Below are 20,293 nucleotides of genomic sequence, written 5' to 3' on the forward strand. Positions count from 1 at the left end.
TCCATGCGGCTCACATGGCCAAGCCATCTGAAGCGCCGCTGGCTCAGTAGTGTGTATAAGCTGGGGATGTTGGCCGCCTTGAGGACTTCTGTGTTGGAGATACGGTCCTGCCACCTGATGCCAAGGATTCTCCGGAGGCAGCGAAGATGGAATGAATTGAGACGTTGCTCTTGGCTGTATTGAATTCCCCCCGCGATAAACAATAACATTCTATTAGCTTTCCTAATTACATGCCGTACCTGCATACTAACCTTTTGCAATTCATGCATAAGGACACCCAGATCCCTCTGCATCTCAGAGCTCTGCCATCTCTCACCATTTAGATAATATGCTTTTTTTATTCTTCCTGTCAAAATGGACAATTTCATACCTTCCCACATTATACTCCATTTGCCAGATCTTTGCCCACTCACTTAACCTATCTATATCCCTTTGTAGCCCCCTTATGTCCTTTTCACAACTTACTTTCCTACCTATCTTTGTGTCATCAGCAAATTTAGCAACCATACCTTCAGTCCCTTCATCCAAGTCATTTATATAAATTGTAAAAAGTGGAGGCCCCAGCATTGATCCCTGTGGCACACCACTCGTTACATCTTGCCAACCAGAAAATCACCCATTTGTGCCTACTCTCTGTTTCCTGTTTGCTAGCCAATCTTCTATCCATGTCAATATGTTACCCCCTACACCATGAGCTTTTATTTTCTGCAATAACCTTTGATGTGGCACCTTATCAAATGCCTTCTGGAAATCTAAGTACAGTACATCCACCGGTTCCCCTTTATCCACAGCACATGTAACTCCCTCAAAGAACTCCAATAAATTGGTTAAACATGATTTCGCTTTCATAAAACTAGTTGACTCTGTCTGATTGCCTTGAATTTTTCTAAGTGCCCTGCCAGAACGTCTTTAATAGCTTCTAACATTTTCCCTAAGACGGATGTTAAGCTAACTGGTTTGTAGTTTCCTGCTTTCTGTCTCCCTCCCTTTTTGAATAAAGGAGTTACATTCGCTATTTTCCAATCGAATGGAACCTTCCCCGAATCTAGGGAAGTTTGGAAAATTAAAACTAACGCATCAACTATCTCACTAGCCACTTCTTTTAAGACCCTAGGATGAAGTCCATCAGGACCCGGGGACTCGTCAGCCCACAGCTCCAACAATTTGTTCAGTACCACTTCCCTGGTGATTGTAATTTTCTTGAGTTCCTCCCTCCCTTCCATTTCCTGACTTACAGCTAATACTGGGTTGTTACTTGTACCTTCAATAGTGAAGACCGATGCAAAATACCTGTTCAATTCATCTGCCATCTCCTTATTATCCATTATTAATTCCCCAGGTTCACTTTCTATTGGACCAACGCTCACTTAGTTAACTCTTTTCGTATTTAAATATCTACTGTTATTCTCTTACAATCTGTCTTTATATTTCTAGCTAGCTTTCTCTTGTACTCTAATTTTACCTTCCTTATCAATCATTTAGTCATTCTTTGCTGTTTTTTATATTCTGTCCAATCTTCTGACCTGCCTCCCATTTTTGTGTGGACCCTAGCTCCTTAAACTTCCTCAGCAGAACCTATGTTGTTGGTTCCTACATGGACCACAACTGGATCCTCCCCCTTCCACTCCAGGTTCTTCTCCAGCCACGAGGAGATGTCCTTAACCCTGGCTCCAGATAGGCGAAACAACCTTTGGAACTCCTGGTTGTGGCTGCAGAGAACGGTATCTAATCCGATGACTATACTGTCCCCTATCACTACCACATTCCTTTTCACTCTCCCCACCTTAATGGCTCCTTGACCATGGTGCATTATTAATTTGCCCAACATCTCTGCAGTCTTTGTTCTTATCCATACTGATAGCATGTACCTTATACCTGTTGGATAATGGCAAAGGCTGACACTTCTTCACCATTGCACTTGGGGTCCCTTATCTGCCTGACCACTGACCAATTCTAACCTTAGGGGTGCGGCTGCCTCCTGAATTAAAGTGCCCAGATAACTCTCCCCCTCCCTGATGCCCTGCAAGGTCTGCATCTCAGACTCCAACTCAACAACTAGAGTATTGCATCCAGTTCCAGTCACTACACTTTAGGAAGGATGAGAGGGTGCAGAGGAGATTTACCAGAATGGTTCCAGGGATGAGGGATTTTAGCTACAAAGTTAGGTTGGAGAAGCTGGGGTTGTTCTCCCTGGAGCAAAGGAGATTGAGGGGGATTTGATGGAGGTGTACAAGAAAAAGGCAGGTTTAGATAAGATAGACAAAGAAAGCTGTTCCCATTAGCTGATGGTACAAGGACTAGGAGACACAGATTTAAGGCTTTGGGCAAGAGATACGGCAGGGGGGATTGCAGGGTTGCGGAGGGGGTGGGGGTGGAATTCAGGAAGAATTTTGTGCAGCGAATGGTAATGACCTGGAACTCACTGCCTATGAGGGTGGTGGAAGTGGAGACAATCAATGACTTCAAAAGGAAATTGGATGGGCACTTGAGGGAAATCAACTTGCAGGGCTACGGGGATAGAGTGGGGGAGTGGCTTCCTGTGCCGTTATAACTTTATGATTCTCAGATTATATAACTCTATGAACTCTGAGCCAAAGTTCCTCGAGATGCAGACACTTATCATAGATGCAATTGCTCAGGATACACAGGTTTTCATGAACTCCCATGTGCTGCAGTTATGACACATCATCTGCCCTGCCATCCCTATTTAACCTTGTTTAATATTTAATTAGTTAAGTTTTTATTCATTTGATATGTTTAGTTTTATTAATGAATTAGTTTATCCAGTTTAAATTATTGATGTGATAATGAAATAACTTTCCCAGCTAATTTGCCCCATTTTCTGTGGCGACTCTGTCTCATTGCATCGAAGTCATCTTGACCTAAATTTAGGTTCTCAGTTGCTGTTTCGCCTTTCTCGCTTTCACGCACCAGGTTGAACTCGATCATATTCTGATCATTAATACGTAAATGTCCATGCACTTTTAGGCTGTTAACTAAATTAGCTGATTACTAAATCTATGAAGGCATAGGAACATAGGAGCAGGAGTAGGCCATTCAGCCCATTGAGCCTGCTCCACCATTCAATACGATCATGGCTGATCTTCCAATTCAATACCTTTTTCCTACACTATCCCTTTATATCATTTGTATTTAGAAATCTGTCAATCTCTGCTTTAAACATACTCAATGACTGAGCTTCCACAGCCCTCTGGGGTAGAGAATTCCAAAGATTCACAACCCTCTAAGTAAAGAAATTTCTCCTCATCTCTGTCCTAAAATAAATAAACTGCACACAGTAAACCAGGTGCGGTTTAACCAAGGTTCTATACAATTGAAGCAAGACTTTACTACTCCTGGACTCAAATCTTCTTGTGATAAAGGCTAACATACCATTAACCTTCTTAATTGCTTGCTGCAGCTGCATTTTGGCTTTCAGTGACTTATTGAAGGGGGCACCCAGGTGCCTTTGTACATCTACACTTTCTAATCTTTTACCATTTAAGAAATACTCTGCACATCTGTTCCTCCTACCAAAATGGATAACCTCACATTTTTCCATATTATATTCCATCTGCCACTTTCTTGCCCACTCACTAAGTCTGTCCAAATCCCCGTGAAGCTGCTTTGCATCTTGCTCACAACACACACTCCCATGCATCTTCCTCACAACACATACTACCTTACAGTCATTTATTTATAGCACAGGAGGCTATTCGGCCCATCGCGTCCATGAAGTCAGTCCCACTCCCCAGCTCAATCCCTGTAGCCCTGCAAGTCTATTTCCCTCAGGTGGCCATCCAACTTCCTCGAAGTCCCTGATTGTCTTTGCCAGCACTACCCTTGTGGGCAGAGTGTTCCAGGTCATTACCACCCACTGCGTAAAAAAGTGCTTCCTCATATTCCCCCTGCATCTTTTGCCCAAAACTTTAAATCTATGTCCCCCAGTCCTTGTACCATTTTTTCATAGGAACAGCTTTTCCTTCTCTAACTTATCTGCCTTTCATTATCATGTACACTTGAATTAAATCTCCCCTCGATCTCCTTTGTTCGAAGGAGAGGGGGGGTGGGACACAGAGAGAGAGGGTAGATCGAGCACTCTGTCCCATCGCACCGAACGCTCTGCCCCCATCGCACCGAACGCTCTGGCCCCATCGCACTGAACGCTCTGGCCCCATCGCACCGAACGCCCTGGCCCCATCGCACCGAACGCCCTGGCCCCATCGCACCGAACGCCCTGGCCCCATCGCACCGAACGCCCTGGCCCCATCGCACCGAACGCCCTGGCCCCATCGCACCGAACGCCCTGGCCCCATCGCACCGAACGCCCTGGCCCCATCGCACCGAACGCCCTGCCCCCATCGCACTGAACGCTCTGCCCCCATTGCACTGAACGCTCTGCCCCCCATTGCACTGAACGCTCTGCCCCCCATTGCACTGAACGCTCTGCCCCCATTGCACTGTACGCTCTGCCCCCATTGCACTGAACGCTCTGGCCCATCGCACTGAACGCTCTGCCCCCATTGCACTGAACTCTCTGCCCCCATTGCACTGTACGCTCTGCCCCCATTGCACTGAACGCTCTGCCCCCATTGCACTGAACGCTCTGCCCCCATTGCACTGTACACTCTGCCCCCATTGCACTGAACTCTCTGCCCCCATTGCACTGAACTCTCTGCCCCCATTGCACTGAACTCTCTGCCCCCATTGCACTGAACTCTCTGCCCCCATTGCACTGAACGCTCTGCCCCCATTGCACTGAACTCTCTGCCCCCATTGCACTGAACGCCCTGCCCCCATTGCACTGAACGCTCTGGCCCATCGCACTGAACGCCCTGCCCCCATCGCACTGAACGCCCTGCCCCCATCGCACTGAACGCCCTGCCCCCATCGCACTGAACGCTCTGCCCCCATTGCACTGAACGCTCTGCCCCCCATTGCACTGAACGCTCTGCCCCCCATTGCACTGAACGCTCTGCCCCCCATTGCACTGAACGCTCTGCCCCCATTGCACTGAACGCTCTGGCCCATCGCACTGAACGCTCTGCCCCCATTGCACTGAACTCTCTGCCCCCATTGCACTGTACGCTCTGCCCCCATTGCACTGAACGCTCTGCCCCCATTGCACTGTACACTCTGCCCCCATTGCACTGAACTCTCTGCCCCCATTGCACTGAACTCTCTGCCCCCATTGCACTGAACTCTCTGCCCCCATTGCACTGAACTCTCTGCCCCCATTGCACTGAACGCTCTGCCCCCATTGCACTGTACACTCTGCCCCCATCGCACTGAACGCTCTGGCCCATCGCACTGAACGCCCTGCCCCCATCGCACCGAACGCCCTGCCCCCATCGCACCGAACGCCCTGCCCCCATCGCACTGAACGCCCTGCCCCCATCGCACTGAACGCCCTGCCCCCATCGCACCGAACGCCCTGCCCCCATCGCACCGAACGCCCTGCCCCCATCGCACCGAACGCCCTGCCCCCATCGCACTGAACTCTCTGCCCCCATCGCACTGAACGCCCTGGCCCCATCGCACTGAACGCTCTGCCCCCATCGCACTGAACTCTCTGCCCCCATCGCACTGAACGCTCTGCCCCCATCGCACTGAACGCCCTGCCCCCATCGCACTGAACGCTCTGCCCCCATCGCACTGAACTCTCTGCCCCCATCGCACTGAACGCCCTGGCCCCATCGCACTGAACGCCCTGCCCCCATCGCACTGAACGCCCTGCCCCCATCGCACTGAACGCCCTGCCCCCATCGCACTGAACGCTCTGCCCCCATCGCACTGAACGCCCTGCCCCCATCGCACTGAACGCCCTGCCCCCATCGCACTGAACGCCCTGCCCCCATCGCACTGAACGCTCTGCCCCCATCGCACTGAACGCTCTGCCCCCATTGCACTGAACGCTCTGCCCCCATTGCACTGAACTCTCTGCCCCCATTGCACTGTACGCTCTGCCCCCATTGCACTGAACGCTCTGCCCCCATTGCACTGTACACTCTGCCCCCATTGCACTGAACTCTCTGCCCCCATTGCACTGAACTCTCTGCCCCCATTGCACTGAACTCTCTGCCCCCATTGCACTGAACTCTCTGCCCCCATTGCACTGAACGCCCTGCCCCCATTGCACTGAACGCCCTGCCCCCATTGCACTGTACACTCTGCCCCCATTGCACTGAACGCTCTGCCCCCATTGCACTGTACACTCTGCCCCCATTGCACTGAACTCTCTGCCCCCATTGCACTGAACTCTCTGCCCCCATTGCACTGAACTCTCTGCCCCCATTTCACTGAACGCTCTGCCCCCATTGCACTGAACTCTCTGCCCCCATTGCACTGAACTCTCTGCCCCCATTGCACTGAACTCTCTGCCCCCATTGCACTGAACGCTCTGCCCCCATTGCACTGAACGCTCTGCCCCCATTGCACTGAACGCTCTGCCCCCATTGCACTGAACGCTCTGCCCCCATTGCACTGAACTCTCTGCCCACATTGCACTGAACTCTCTGCCCCCATTGCACTGAACGCTCTGCCCCCATTGCACTGAACGCTCTGCCCCCATTGCACTGAACTCTCTGCCCCCATTGCACTGAACGCTCTGCCCCCATTGCACTGAACGCTCTGCCCCCCATTGCACTGAACGCTCTGCCCCCCATTGCACTGAACGCTCTGCCCCCCATTGCACTGAACGCTCTGCCCCCCATTGCACTGAACGCTCTGCCCCCATTGCACTGAACTCTCTGCCCCCATTGCACTGAACGCTCTGCCCCCCATTGCACTGAACGCTCTGCCCCCCATTGCACTGAACTCTCTGCCCCCCATTGCACTGAACGCTCTGCCCCCCATTGCACTGAACGCTCTGCCCCCATTGCACTGAACGCTCTGCCCCCATTGCACTGAACGCTCTGCCCCCATTGCACTGAACGCTCTGCCCCCCATTGCACTGAACGCTCTGCCCCCCATTGCACTGAACGCTCTGCCCCCCATTGCACTGAACGCTCTGCCCCCATTGCACTGAACGCTCTGCACTCTTTCCCTTCTCCAGCCTGATATGTCTGCCCCGCCCCCACATGTACCATGAGGTTCTTGGTCAGCTGACTGAACCTGTCCAATGGGTTTGGAGCAATGGCGGTTGGTTTCCTGCGGGCCGCGCGGTGTTTCCTGAATGTTGTTCGCTGACGAGGCGGCCTGAACTCGGTGTGGGCCTGACTGAGATGCAGTGACCGGGGCTCGGGAGCGGGAGCGGCTCCGGCAGCGCCGCACGGTGAGTGAGGGGGCGGGCCCTGGCTGGTCAGCTGACCCTGTTCTGGCCAATGGGCGGTGTGTAATGGCGGCGCTGCCCGGCTCGCGCTCGCTGCTGTCTCGGGCCCGGCCTCGCGCTGCTCGCCGTTACCCTGGTTACCCGGCCTGGCCTGGCCCTGCCGCCCGACCCGAGCCGACCCAAGCCACAGGTGAGTCACTCACACCCGGGACTGAGAGAGAGAGACTGATCGGGGCCCATAGAGCCTCAGCTCCGCTGCCGAGAATCCCTCCCCCCACCTCACCCGCCACTACCATAGGCCTCAGGCTTCGGGCTGGCGGCAGCCCTGCTCACAGGCCTCAGCATCAGACTGCATTGAACTCATGGGCAGCAGTAGAGGTACAAGGCGGGATGTTCTAGGCCGCAGGGTTGGGTTGACCATGTGGGTAGTGAGGAAGGAGAGGGCGCCTCTCACACTCGAGGCCTGGCCTAGCCCCAGTGAGTGGGAATGAGGGCCATCTGGGTTCCGCGGGAGCTGAAGGAGCTGCGTCCATTGCCCGGCGCCTGACCAGGGAGTTGAAGTAGCACCGACCTGGATTGGGGTGGCCCATCTATCCGCATGCAACATAGAGTCTCTCTCAACCCCCCTCCCCTTACTTGCCCCCGTTGTGTTAGTTTTGATGCCTTATTTTCCTTGTCCCAAATTGGCCTTGTGTTCATACTGTTCATGCTGGCAGAGCCCTGGCCCTGATCTGCAGTAGATTGCAGTCTAACTGCATCCTTGTATGTTGTAAGATGTACCCTTCATACAGCATATTAATGCCAAGCACCCCCGAGTTGGCAGCAGTCTGTGATCGATCTGCCCAGTGAAGCAAGATCAGATTTCAATTTCCATCCGTCAGATTGGGAAGGTGCAAGTGTGAGGATCTCGAGGACCCCCTCATAGTTGGAGCGAGGGGTCCTTACAGGAAAATGAGCAAGTGGAGCAACAGTTCATAAGGTCTGTGTAGTCTAAAGTCACCCATCCTGATGATTCAGTGGAACTATCTATAAGCTTTACCTACACTATGGTCTGTTTAAATGTGAAGCGCAGGTGTGTTCTGGCCACAAGAAAAGTGAACTTCGTTCAGGACTTTTTGTAGATTCAAGATATGGATATAGATTAAGACCTAAAGATACTGAAATGTTTTAAAAAGATTGCCTTTTTCAAGCTTTTTGTTAGAATCAGACTAAATGTGGAAAACGTGTACCAAATTAGAAGAAAAAGCAAGGTTCTTAGTTTTAGTATGCCAAAGTAATGCTCTCAAGAGGTTCCTTCACTGTCACTCATTGCCCTGAATACCGCTAGTAAATGTAAACATGTCATAGTCTGGCATGACAGCTCAGTCACACAATGGCAGTGTTTATAGCCTCTGTGTGAGTGAATGATTGAGGTTATGTAGTCGTGTCAGTGACCAAGTTAATCTCTGGACTGTTTCGGCGACGGTTGCACGTGCTTGTCAGATTTCAACTACGTCGGCTGAAGACAATAAGCATTTTGGATCGTTTCATGCAGTAAGTAGCTGGAAATTTACTGTTAAGCCACTTTGTTTTTCCAGGTTGGGCTGAAACCATCTGCTTATGTTCAATTAGCTGCCAGGCTTTGACAGTTGGATAATGGAGGGATATGTTTTGTATTGTGTCCTGGTTGTAACATTCATCAACATTTTCCCTCACAAGTGGAACTCTGACACACTGGTCTCCTAATTTGCCCAGCAGGTAAATGTATTGCTTGATGTGATACTACACCATACAAAACAGGATGATTCCAGTCTGCGCTATATGCCGTTTTCATCCAGGTCCAGTTTGAGGCATTGCAGTTGGTCATTAAAACCCTGTAGCAGGTGGGAAATATCAGCCAGTGTTCCCACACCTTATAACTGTTCAGTGATTTCTGCTAGACCTGACTAAAGGATGCTTCTGGCTCAGCTGTAATGCCATACACATTCAGACAGCCTGCCTGTAGCCTCTGTCTAGGTGCAAGTTTGAAGAATGGCCAGCTGGGCAAAATGACAGCCCATGGAACGGTTAACATCTTCAGGAGAGAGAAGGAAAATTGAGGGAGGTGGGGAAACAAAAATGGAACTGTACTCTGCAGAGCAACCTGCTCCCAAATTGATTCCATCGAGGTGTAGACCTTAACAGATGGTCCTACGCTGACTTGGATCTGTTGAATTCTAGCAGTTGGCTCTGCACCATGACTTACTCTATGTTCTGACCGCAAATCCCACAACTGAGCTCGTTGCATGTCCGTTATAGATTTTTTTAAAGTTCCCCTCACCCCTGCTTGGCTTAAATTTGCAATCTGTGGGGCTCTCCTGCAATTATTGACACACCTCAGGAACCCTGTGTCCTAATTTCTAGAAGACAGTATCTGCTAACCAGAGAATAGTGCTATTCCAGAAAATGTTTTTATGCGCATGCAACAGAAACAACAGGCTTATACGGAACAAATACGGAAGAATGGATATCTGATCATCTTGCTGGACCCCAGGTGACCAGATGTCTGCATTTTTGAAAACTTTTGGCCTTAATTATTAGTGAGTCATGCCCTCTGTACCCAAAACCTGTTAGTGTTCCTAAATGAGCTCAGAGTCAGCACAGAACTAGAGTATTGTGCACTATTGTAAGCACTGAATCCAGGTGAAACATTTGAACTTTCCTTCTAATTTATCTTTTTTTTTAAATCCAAAATTTAGATGGTGTAAATGCAGGATTACTTCTCTCTGATATATTTTCCCATAATACACTTTTGTGTTTATCTGCAGATGTGATGGTAGATGTAATTTGGACATTCTACAGGGGACATGAAAAATTGTTCTCTTTTGATTGTTACCATCCAAATCGATAGCTGTCAGTAAAGGACAAATTCAGAGGGTATATGCAAGATAACAGCAATGGAGCTCAGTTGGAATTTACACAGTTAGAGTTTTATTCTCGGAAGTTCCATAGATGCAATTTAGTTTGGGAATCGTGCCTTTGGATTGGATAATTGCAAATGTCACTATTATTTAAGAAAAGACAGAAGGAGAAACCAGGAAACTATAGACCTCTCAGTTTAACATCAGCTGAAGGGAGGTTCCTGGAATCTATTAGGGACAGAGTGCCTGAACACTTGGACAAGTATGAGCAGATCAGAGAGCATGAATTTGTGAAGGGTAGACCATGTCTCTATTCTAGTTGAATTTTTTGAGGCAGTTACTAGGATTGGAGATAGGGGACTGTCTATGGATGTTGTCTATATCAACTTCCAGAAGACATTTGATCAGGTTCCATTACAAGAGATTGTTAACCTGGAGTACTGTGCACAGTTTTGGTCTCTACCTAAGGAAGGATATACTTGCTTTAGTGTGGGTGCAACAAAAGTTCATTAGATTGATTTCTGGAATGAGAGGGTTGAATGGGTGGATGAATAGAGAGTAGATATCCAAGTTTAAAGATGGCAGTATTTTAGGATCATAGAATTGTTACAGCAAAGAAGGAGGCCATTTGGCCATTGTGTCTGTGCTGGCTTTCTGCAAGAGCAACTCACCAAGTCCCACTCTGTTGCCTTTTCCCTGTAGCCCTGCAAATCTTTTCTCCACAGACAATTACCCAGTTCTCTCTTGATTGAACCTGCTTCCACCGCACTCTCAGGCAGTGCATTCCAGATCCTAACCACTTGCTGTGTAAAAAAGCTTCTCCTCATGCCGCTGTTGCATCTTTTGCCAATCGCCTTAAATTGGCGTCCTCTGGATCTTCCCTAGGCACTGTTAGATGTTGTAAATGGGGGTAGAAAGTTACGAAAGGTTAAAGAGTAAGTGAATGTACAAAACTGGCAGATGGAGTTCAATGTTGGAAAGTGTGTTGTCGTCTACTTTGGATGCAAGAAGGTTAAATTGTAATATTTCTTAATGGTGAGAGACTAAGAACGTGGAGGAGCAAAGAGATTTAGGTGTCGAGGTGCACAAATCTTTAAAAGTTAGAGGGCAGGTACAAAAGGTAATCAAAAAGTCGAATGGAATGTTGGCCCTTATTTCAAATCGGCTGGAAAACAAAGGGCTTGCAGTTCTGCTTCAGTTGTACAGATCTTTGGTCAGACTGCATCTGGGGTACTGTTCAGTTTTGGGCACTGCATCTCAGGAAAGATATATTGGTCTTGGAGATGGTGTAGCACAAATTCACCAAAATGCTACTGTAAGCTGAAAGGCTTAGAATATGTGAATGCGTTGCATAAACCTGGCTCATGTTCCCTTGAGTTTCGATGGGTGAGGGATGATTTAACTGAGGAAGCTCAGTTGCCTGTGTCCTTTTTTTTTTCTTTTCTTCTTTCTTTTGGGCCTCCTTATCTCGAGAGACAATGGATACGCGCCTGGAGGTGGTCAGTGGTTTGTGAAGCAGCGCCTGGAGTGGCTATAAAGGCCAATTCTGGAGTGACAGGCTCTTCCACAGGTGCTGCAGAGAAATTTGTTTGTTGGGGCTGTTGCACAGTTGGCTCTCCCCTTGCGCCTCTGTCTTTTTTCCTGCCAACTACTAAGTCTCTTCGACTCGCCACAATTTAGCCCTGTCTTTATGGCTGCCCGCCAGCTCTGGCGAATGCTGGCAACTGACTCCCACGACTTGTGATCAATGTCACACGATTTCATGTCGCGTTTGCAGACGTCTTTATAACGGAGACATGGACGGCCGGTGGGTCTGATACCAGTGGCGAGCTCGCTGTACAATGTGTCTTTGGGGATCCTGCCATCTTCCATGCGGCTCACATGGCCAAGCCATCTCAAGCGCCGCTGACTCAGTAGTGTGTATAAGCTGGGGATGTTGGCCGCTTCAAGGACTTCTGTGTTGGAGATATAGTCCTGCCACCTGATGCCAAGTATTCTCCGAAGGCAGCGAAGATGGAATGAATTGAGACGTCGCTCTTGGCTGGCATACGTTGTCCAGGCCTCGCTGCCGTAGAGCAAGGTACTGAGGACACAGGCCTGATACACTCGGACTTTTGTGTTCCGTGTCAGTGCCTGTGTCCTAACCTACACTAAGTCTCATTCACCCATCAGCCTTGTGCTTTCTGACTATATTGACTCCTGGTTGAGCAATGTCTCGATTTTAACATTTTCATCCTTGATTTCAAATGCCTCCATGCCCCTCTGTATTTCTGTAATCTCCTCCAAACCCACATCTGTATCTCACTCCTCCAATTCTGGCCTTTTGAGCATCCCCTGTTTTAATCGCTCCAACATTGGTGCCTGTGCTCAAGGCCTGAAGGGAATCCCTTCCTAAACCTCTCTGCCTCTCTTTCCTCTTTTTAAGATGCTCCTTAAAACCTATTTCTTTGACAAAGCATTTGCTCATCTGCCCATATATCTCCTTATGTGGTTTGGTGTCAGATTTTGTTTGATCATGCTCGTGTGAAACACCTTGGAATGTATAACTATATTAAAGTTGCTATGTAAATACAAATTGTTCATTTTAAGATAACTAAAGGATGTGATAGAGTAGAGAAAAAAACTATTTTCTCAGGTGGAAGAATACAGAACAAGGTGGGGTTAACTTAAAATTGGAATCGTTCAGTCCTGATGTCCTATGGCAGGGTTGTCCTATAAAGAAAAAATGGAAGACTTGTATTTATATAGCACTTTTCACATTCACTGGACATCTCAAAGCGCTTTACAGCCATTTGAAGTGTAGTCATTTGTTGTAATGTAGGATGTATGATGAGTCTTCTTCTTCTTTGGCCTCCTTGTCTCGAGAGACAATGGATAAGCGCTTGGAGGTGGTCAGTGGTTTGTGGAGCAGCGCCTGGATTGGCTATAAAGGCCAATTCTAGAGTGACAGACTCTTCCACAGGTGCTGCAGATAAAATTGGTTGTCAGGGCTGTTACGCAGTTGGCTCTCCCCTTGCGCTTCTGTCTTTTTTTCCTGCCAACTGCTAAGTCTCTTCGACTCGCCACACTTTAGCCCCGCCTTTATGGCTGTCCGCCAGCTCTGGCAATCACTGGCAACTGACTCCCACGACTTGTGATCAATGTCACAGGACTTCATGTCGCGTTTGTAGACATCTTTAAAGCGGAGATATGGACGGCCGGTGGGTCTGATACCAGTGACGAGCTCGCTGTACAATGTGTCCTTGGGGATCCTGCCATCTTCCATGCGGCTCACATGGCCAAGCCATCTGAAGCGCCGCTGGCTCAGTAGGGTGTATATGCTGGGGATGTTGGCCGCCTCGAGGACTTCTGTGTTAGAGATACGGTCCTGCCACCTGATGCCAAGGATTCTCCGGAGGCAGCGAAGATGGAATGAATTGAGACGTCGCTCTTGGCTGACATATGTTGTCCAGGCCTCTCTGCCGTAGAACAAGGTACTGAGGACACAGGCTTGATGCACTTGGACTTTTGTGATGAGTGATTGAGTAGAATGGGCCTATCCTGGAGTTTACAAGAATGAGAGGTGATCTTATTGAAACTTAAGATTCGGAGGGAGTTTGCTCGGGTAGATGCTGAGAGGATGTTTCCCCTCATTGGGGGAATCTAGAACTAGGGGACATAGTCTTAGGTTAAAAGTTCAATCATTTAAGACTGCGATGAGGAGAAAGTTCTTCATTCAGTGTTCTGAATCTTTGGAATTCTCCGCCCCAGAGGGCTGTAGATGCTCAAAGTTGGAATAGATTTTTGGACTCCAAGGGAATCAGGCAGTTTGGGGACTGAGTAAGAAAGTAGAGTTGAAGTCAAAGATCAGCCAAGATCTTATTAAATGGTGGAGTAGGCTCAAAAGGCTGTATGGCCTTCTTCTGCTCCTATTTCTCATGTTCTTATGTCAAGAATCACTTTGCACAAAAAAGGGTAGTGGAAATCTAGGATTCCCTCCTCTTAGACACTAAGAATAATGGAGGTCAATTGAAAAATTCAAGATTGAAACAAACAACAACTTGCATTTATGAAGCGCCTTTATCATTGTAAAACATCCCAAGATGCTTTGTGGCAGCATTACCAAATCAAATTTGCCAGCGAGTCATGTAAGATGTCAGGACAGGTGACCAAAAGCTTGGTCAAAGAGTTAGGTTTTAAGGAGCATCTTAATGGAGACGGGAGAGAAGTTTAGGGAGGCAATTCCAGAGCTTGGGGTTGAGGCAGCTAAAGGCACAGCTGGCCCTGTTGGAGCGATTAAAATCGTGTGCAAGAGGCTATAATTGGAGGAATGCAGAGATCTCAAAAAGACTTTTTTTCCACAGACTTATTGGGTTGTAGGAGGTTACAGAGCTAGAAAGGGCCAAGTCCATGGAGGGATTTGAAAACAAGAATGAGAATTTTAAAATTGAGGCATTGTTAGACCAGGAGTCAATGTTGGTTAGCGAGTACAGGGGTGCCAGGTGAATTTGTCTTGGTTAGAGGATAGGCATCACAGTTTTAGATGAGTTCCACTTTATGTACGGTGGAAGGTGGGTTGCTGGTCAGAAGAACATTGGAATAGTTAAGCCTAGTTAACAAAAACGTGGATGAGCGATTCAGCAGCAGATGAGTTGAGGTGAGCAGAGTTGGTGATGTTACCAAGGTGGAGGTACGGAATCTTGGTGATGAAGCGGATATGTAGGCGATAGGTCAGCACCATATCAACAGATTTTTGTTAGTTAAGAGGTCATCAGGGAGATATCGATCAAAGTGGATAAATTGAAATTTGAAGTTCAGATGAGCTATTAGCTGCCTGTTGCTCATGCTCACCATATCCCTGCGGTGTATGCTGCCTTTTGCTTATTTATTCTTCTTCCTGTTTGGGAAGGGAATTGCTTTAACTGCAGCTTTTAGTTAGAGTGCTGGATTGAGCGCACACTTCACTACGATGAGAAACTTGCATCTGTTCGGGAGTAGGGCGTATAAAGACATCTATCCAGCTGTCAGATCATATCCTGTCACCTCATTTTGGAATGTTGCCAATTGCAGCCACAGACATTTATGGGCCAGACTGGTTGAGGAGTAACGTATGCATGCATCAGAATAAGTAGGGAAGCAGAGCCTGGCAGAAAGTCTGCAATTTTATTTGATATCCTACCAACTAGATGATCAGATTGATGCCTTATTACTGTGCAACATGTTGCTATTAATGTGAATTCTGAATCAGGTTGGCAAACAATCAGAATTCATCATGTGAGATTTCACCAGATTTATCCAGTGAATAAGTGAGCCATACAGACCAGGAAAGTCCCAGGTGTGTTGCATTAACTGATTTGGACCAGGGCATGTACAGTTCTGCTTGAAGTGCACATGTGGACTTTGGTTAAAGATAGGATAGAATTAGGTTGGTGTGATGCCCCCTGGTTAGTCTCCAGTCACTATCCAAGTGTGACCCTTGACAAAGAAGGTTTGTGTAAGGTATCAGTGGAAGGCTAGTGTCTGTGGAGCTGTATCCAAAAAGGAGAGGAATGTAATGAAAGAAACAATTTATGCTATGCTCATGTGTTGCAATTCTTTGTATGTGGGTGACAGTGAGGGCTTGAACCTAACAAGTTTCTACATTTAATCCATTCTACCTGTAGACCAGTGACTATGAATTAAAGACCTGCTCGGGTACAAAATTGAAGCCTGACCCGACCACAGCCAACCCCGACCCGGGCCCGAGTCCTTTCATTCTTTTTTGCACCCGACCCGACGTGAATATCGCAATAAATTTAATTATATCAAACATGTTATTGTGCTCTACCTTCTCCAAATGGTAATACTTGTGATTCTGTTCATCCGTTCCAGCAGCTATTCCTGCAGATCGAGTTGTGGGGAATCATGGGTGAGCCTGATCCCGTGAGTTCCCGGAGGCAGCACTGTCCAACCTGACCCGAACCGACCCGAATACTGTACTCAGCATATCGACCCGACCCAAACCTGACACATAGTCGGGTCTAGTCAGGTTCAGGTTGGGTAGCCGGGCTTTAAAATGAATGCGTTAGAGATGTACTCTCTAAATCCACAATCTCTACATTCACATGTTATCAGGGAGGCGATGGCATTGTGGTAGTCACTAGACTGGTAATCCAGAGCCCAGGCTAATGCTCTGGGGACATGGGTTTGAATCCCACCATGGCAGATGGTGAAATTTGAATTCAATTCATGAAAACATAGTTAAATTTAAAAAAATCTGGAATTAAAAGCTGGTCTAATGGTGACCATGAAACCATTGTCGTCTGTTGTAAAAAGCCATCTACTTTACTAATGTCCTTTAAAAGCATTTGGGATTCCTTCCTTTAGGAAAGGAAATCTGCCGTCCTTACCTGGTCTGGCCTACATGTGATTCCAGACCCACAGCAATGTGGTTGACTCTTAAAATGCCCTCTGACATGGCCTAGCAAGCCACTCAGTTCAAGGGCAATTAGGGATGGGCAATAAATGCTGGCCTAGCCAGTGACACCCACATCACACAAAAAGTGAATATAAAAAAAATCATTTCCTGTGCAGACTTTTTTTATAAGTTCCAGTACACACCTGTGAAGGATGCTTTTTGCTTTTGTTGTGTTGGCAGACCTGTGATTGGTCAGTTGCTTGTTCTGGCATCAGGTGGGCTTCATTTCTGTATCCTGAAATAGGCTTTGGAAAGGGTGGGAATGGTAAAAATGCTACTGTCACCATAAGTTCATCTTCAGGCAGATGATAATCACATTTGAGGAAAATGTTCATGGGTAGTGAACTGACAGTCCAGAACAACAGGCCATAAGCTTCCAACATGTGGATCTGTACGGATGTTAAAAATACTTAAGCGTGGTGAGAGAAGTGAGGACTGTAAGGAAGTGTAAGAAGTTGAGCAATAACATAAAACTCAAAAATATTTGCAGGTATAAATTAGGTGAGTTGGCACAGGACTGCAGTAAAAGATTAATTATTTTAAGTGTATTTACATTCCAAGCGTGCGTCTAATAGCAGACGTCCAGCTTTCCCTCTATAAATATAAATATTTCAGTGCACCTGGAACCTGCAACATAGGCCTGTGTAACCAGAATCTACAAATCTACCATCAGGTTAAATCAGTCAGTTCCTTTAATGCAGGGAGCTGGCCTCGACATTTGCATTGTTTACACTTGTTTCTCTGCATTGTACAGGAGAGCCCAGTTAGAAAAAATTTTGACTGAACAATAAAAGATGCAAAACGTTACTCTCCTTCAATAGTCGACCAAAAATAATGTTAAAGCACCTTAAGTGACAAGGGTTGTTGTGCTGGAATCTCTCTCAAAATATGTGGCCTAGTATACATAGCACTGCCAAAAGCCGAAGCTGAGATTAGTTAGTTTCAATATCAATGGGTGGGAGAAAGGAGAAGAGGTCTCTTGGTGATCGGGGGGGTGGGTGGCGGGGGGGGGGGGGGGTGGAAATAAGGGTGCCTGAGAATTCATCCTAACTAAATAAGCACAATTGTACAACGGTGGCAGCAATAGAAGTCAGTACTTTTCTACCGTTATAAAATCATATTATGAATTGAATTTGGCCCATTGTGCCTGTGCATGCTCTTTGGTAGAGACATTCAGTTAATCCCACTTCCCTGCTCTTTCCCCATTGCCATGCAGATTTTTTCCTTTCTCAAATGTATCCAACTCCCTTTGAAATTTATTATTGAATCTGCTTCCACCACCCTTTCAGGCAGTTCATTCCAGATCATAACAGCTTGCTGTTTTAAAAAAAAAAGTTTCCTCATGTTGCCTCTTGTTCTTTTGCCAAGCACCTTAAATCTGTAGCCTCTGGTTACCAGTCCTTCTGCTACTGGAAACAGTTTCTCCTTATTTACTCTATCAAAAGCGTTCATATTTTGAACATTATTAAATCTCTTAACTTTATCTATTTATTTAACTATTTATTAGAACAACCTAAACTTCTCCAGTCTCTCTACAAAGCTGGTCTTTCATCCCTGGTACAATTCTCTTCTGCACCCTCTCCAAGGCCTTGATATCCATCCTAAAGTGTGGTGCCCAGAATTGAACACAATACTTCCGCTGAAGTCGAACCAGTGATGTATAAATGTTCAGCATAATGTCCTTTCTTTTGTACTCTGTGCCTCTGTTAATAAAACCAAGGATCCCATATATATTATATATATATATCATATATCAAGTCTTTCTGTCCTGCACCCCCTTTACAATTGTACCATTTAGTTTATGTGGGATGGACAATGAATTCTGATCTTGCTAGTGATGTCCACATAAACAATAAAAACAATTGCGTTGCTTTATCTTTGCTACCAAAATGAATCACTTCATACTTCTCCATGTTAAATTTCATCTGCCGTGTCTGCCCATTTCACCAGTCTACATCCTCCTGAAGTCTGTTACTATCCTCATTATTTACTACATTTCCGAGTTTCTCATCAGCAAAATTTGAAATTATGCCCTGTATACATATTTTCAGGTTATTAAGAAAGCGAAGTCGTTCTCATACCGACCCCTGGGAATGCTACTGTATACTTCCCTCCAGTCTGAAAAACAGCTGTTCACCTCTGCGTTCTGCTTTCTGTCCCTTAGCCTGTTTTGTATCCACACGGCCATTGTCCCTTTAATCCCATGGGCTTTAGTTTTTCTAACGAGTCTATTTAATGGTACTTTGTCAAATGCCTTTTGAAAGTCCATATACATCAACTTCATTACCCTCATCAGCTCTATCGTTTACTTCAAAGAACTTGATCAAGTTAGTCGAACACGATCTGCCTTTAATAAATCCTTGCTGATTTTCATTTATTGGTTCAAGTGGATTTTAAAGTTAGCTGCCTGGTGCATTTAATTTGTTCTTGGGATATGGGCATTTGCTGTCACTAGTTGCTCAGCAAAGATGGTGGTTGACCTTCTTGAACCACTGCAGTCCTTGTATTGATGGTGCTAACACAATGCTGTTACCTAGGGAATTCCGGGATATTGACCCAGTGACGATGAAGGAATGGCAGTATATGTCTGAGTGTCCAGCAAAGCATGGTCATTTAAGTTGTTTATGTCATAGGTTGCACAATAGCAGTGGAATATTGGATGGTGTTTGACTGGGGTTTGACTGAGCTTAAACCTTATTCTAATCTGATGTCGCACATGCTCTTTCTGTCAATCAGAACGGGAAGCTGAAGACTTCTTTCTTTGCTTCATGTGAGGCTCCCAAGGCCAGTTGTAGCACTTTTGACTTCTGAGGCTGACATCAACTAGCTTAGCACAGACCAGATGCTGATCTGGGTGGATACTGATTCTGGTCTAGTGTGGTTCATTATTGCACTGTAAGATGTAGTTGTGCATTAGCTGTATGGAGAGGGCTCAGACCAAAGATTTTCTAGCAACTATCTTAGATCCTCAGATCAGCCAAGATCTCACTGAATGGCAGAGGGGCTGAATGACCTACTCCTGTTATATGCACTCCTGTTCCTATAACTAAGCTGGAGCTTCTATAAGTAAAAAAAAAATTAAAACTGTCACTTTATTAAAAAAATTTGATTTGGTATGTTCGACTTCAATTTGAGCCTGTGGTTTGATTTATTTTGCCATTTGAGTTCACCTCCGGGGGCTTCTTACCAATGGGAGATAGAATGCTGTGGTTTTTGTCTTGAATACCCTCTTGGGCACACTGGCTGCGGAGATGTAATCTGCCACCTCTGAACAAGGAGACTGCTGTCAGCTTCTACATCTAAAAGCAAAATACTGTGGATGCTGGAAATCTGTTTCAGGTCAGTGACTCTGCTTCTCTCTCCACAGATGCTGCCAGACCTGCTGAGCATTTCCAACGTTTCTTGTTTTTATTTCAGCTTCTACATCTGTTGGCTAAATCGAAATTGGAAGCTGCCCACAGGCAGGAAAGTGGGAGTTACATAGAATATACAGCATAGAAACAGGCCATTTGACCCAACTAGTCAGTGCTGGTACCAGTCATCTATCTCATCTCAATCTTTCAGCATATCTCTGTGTTCCCTTTTCTCTTATGCTATTTTCTTTTTGAGACCATCCATGCTATTTGCCTCAACCACTTCATGTAGTAAAATTCACATTCTAACCACTCGAGTAAAAAGGGCGTAGAGAAACTGGAGAAAGAAAAAAAA

At 46.7% G+C, this 20,293-nt stretch overlaps 1 protein-coding gene across 3 annotated transcripts in view; it reads left to right on the plus strand.

Annotated features, from left to right (window-relative positions):
- Positions 1-7,120: 7,120 nt before the first annotated feature.
- zc3h18 (zinc finger CCCH-type containing 18) overlaps positions 7,121-20,293 on the plus strand; it is a 244,396-nt gene continuing 231,223 nt past the window's right edge. The window contains exon 1 of one of the 3 annotated variants that reach the window (XM_068048996.1): positions 7,121-7,273. The gene's annotated coding sequence lies outside the window, so the exon portion shown is untranslated. The other 2 variants (XM_068048995.1, XM_068048997.1) reach the window with 2 other exon arrangements.

The sequence above is a fragment of the Heterodontus francisci genome, chromosome 17 (genome assembly GCF_036365525.1).
Source record: "Heterodontus francisci isolate sHetFra1 chromosome 17, sHetFra1.hap1, whole genome shotgun sequence".
Taxonomy (NCBI): domain Eukaryota; kingdom Metazoa; phylum Chordata; class Chondrichthyes; order Heterodontiformes; family Heterodontidae; genus Heterodontus; species Heterodontus francisci.